Here is a 2,532-nt window from a genome sequence, read left to right on the forward strand (position 1 = left end):
ACCTGACTACAGTCCGATGGTCAAAGAGAGCAGCTCCAATTATTCTTTGCCTTGCTGTCTGCCATAGATTAGCATAAAATTCCTGAACCATGTTCCTTCCCACTTTCGTTTCAGGATTGGCCAGAATTTCCCAATGCCTGTTTCGGATTTGCTCTTGGATCTCCGGATATTCATCTTCTTCCAGATCAAATCTGACTTCCGGGATCACTGATCTGTGACTCATTATCTTGTAGTAATGGTCTGAATGTTCTTTAGTTAAGAAATTCCCTTGATTCCAAAGTGGCTTTGGAGCGCTTTCTTTCTTCCCTCTTGGGACGGTTTGCTTTCCTTTAGGGGCCATGATCTTAAGTGAGTAATTATTTTCCTTTGGGAGCCATGATCTTTAGTGGGTATGTTTTTGTGATCACGGATAAAACACACCAAACTTAGAGCTTTGCTTGTCCTCAAGCAAAAGAGAAGAAAGAAGAGGGATAGAAGGAGAGAAAGTGTTGGATGGTGATGAGGAAGAGGCGCCGAACTCAAAATATAGGGAGGGGGGAGGGTAATTTTCGAAAATAAGAAAGAGATAAGATAGAAAATATGATTTATAAAAGATAGATATGATAGGAAAAAGATATAGTTTAAAAAGAGAAAGATATGAATGATAATTTAAAAGATAAATCTGAAATTTTTAATTTTGAAAAAGATTTTAAAAAGATTATTGAGTTTTGAAAACAAACTTAAAAGAGTTGGATTGGATTGCAAAACCATTTGTTTTTTTTTTTTGGATTAAGATATATTTAAAATATTTGAAACATGGAATTTTAGAAATCAGGGTTTTTAGAAAACTAACTTGATATACAATAGTAAAAGGTCCTACTTATAGAAAACTAGTAGCCTAAGGTGTACAGAAATGAGTAAATGACATAAAAATCCACTTTCAGGCCCACTAGGTGTGTGCTTGGGCTGAGCAATGAAGCTTTTTCGTGCAGAGACTCTTCTTGGAGTTAAACGCCAGCTTTTATGCCAGTTTGGGCGTTTAACTCCCATTTGGGTGCCAGTTCCGGCGTTTAACGCTGGGATTTCTGAGGGTGACTTTGTACGCCGGTTTGGGCCATCAAATCTTGGGTAAAGTATGGACTATTATATATTGCTGGAAAGCCCAGGATGTCTACTTTCCAACGCCGTTGAGAGCGCGCCAATTGGGCTTCTGTAGCTCCAGAAAATCCACTTCGAGTGCAGGGAGGTCAGAATCCAACAGCATCTGCAGTCCTTTTTGGTCTCAGAATCAGATTTTTGCTCAGGTCCCTCAATTTCAGCCAGAAAATACCTGAAATCACAGAAAAACACACAAACTCATAGTAAAGTCCAGAAAAGTGAATTTTAACTAAAAACTAATAAAAATATACTAAAAACTAACTATATCATACCAAAAACATACTAAAAACAATGCCAAAAAGTATACAAATTATCCGCTCATCAGTGAACCTTTTCAGATTGTGACTTAGCTTTGCTAAAGTCCCCAGTCAGAGGTATTCAGAGCTCTTAAGCACACTCTGTTGCCTTGGATCACGACTTTAACCACTCAGTCTCAAGTTTGTAACTTGAACCTGCATGCCACAAGCACATGGTTAGGGACAGCTTTGTTTAGCCGCTTAGGCCTGGATTTTATTTCCTTGGGCCCTCCTATCCATTGATGCTCAAAGCCTTGGATCCTTTTTACTCTTGCCTAGGGCTCATGGCTTTTTCTATTGCTCCTTCTTCTTTTTTTTTTTTGTTGAAACTGCTTTTTCTTGCTTCAAGAATCAATTTCATGATTTTTCAGATCATCAATAATATTTTTCGTGTTCCTCATTCTTTCAGGAGCCAATATTCATCAAATTCAAAGTACAAATTATGCACTGTTCAAGCATTCATTCAGAGAACAAAAAGTATTGCCACCACATATAATTAATTATAATTTTTATTATTGAGAACTCGAAAAATATAGATTACTTCTTTATTGTAAAAAAAAATCTACTACTTTATTTATGCCTGATGATGATGAGAAAAATAAATTATAGCTTAATTGGAAATAAAATCAAAATAGACATACTAATTACTACTAAATATCTCCTAAGGTGAATTTCTATAATTATACTATCACTAAGCTAAAGCAGAAAAATTGAAACTCAGCAACCTGTTGTTTTGAGGAGTAGATGTTCCTCTAATCTGTGGGGTGCTGTTCAAGGATTAATTTTTGGCGCTTCAGCTCCCTTAGATCACGCCCTTGCTCTTCCTGTTCCTTAAGTAGTTTGCAAAGCATGCTACTTTGATTGTTCTGTTCTTCCTTTAATTGATCCATAGCTTCTTGCAATTTGGAAATAGAAGCCTCAAGATGTTCCCAATATTCGAATTGAGGCAGTTCTGGGAGGGCTTCTTGTGCTCTCCTTTTGGTTGAATCATCTTGTTGTTGTTGTCTGACCATTAATATTCCAGTAATGGGCTTTTCAATTAGGATATATTCAGTTATTCCCATCTTTACTCCAGCATCTTTGCAAAGCATAGAGATTA

Source organism: Arachis duranensis, chromosome 2 (genome assembly GCF_000817695.3).
Source record: "Arachis duranensis cultivar V14167 chromosome 2, aradu.V14167.gnm2.J7QH, whole genome shotgun sequence".
NCBI lineage: Eukaryota > Viridiplantae > Streptophyta > Magnoliopsida > Fabales > Fabaceae > Arachis > Arachis duranensis.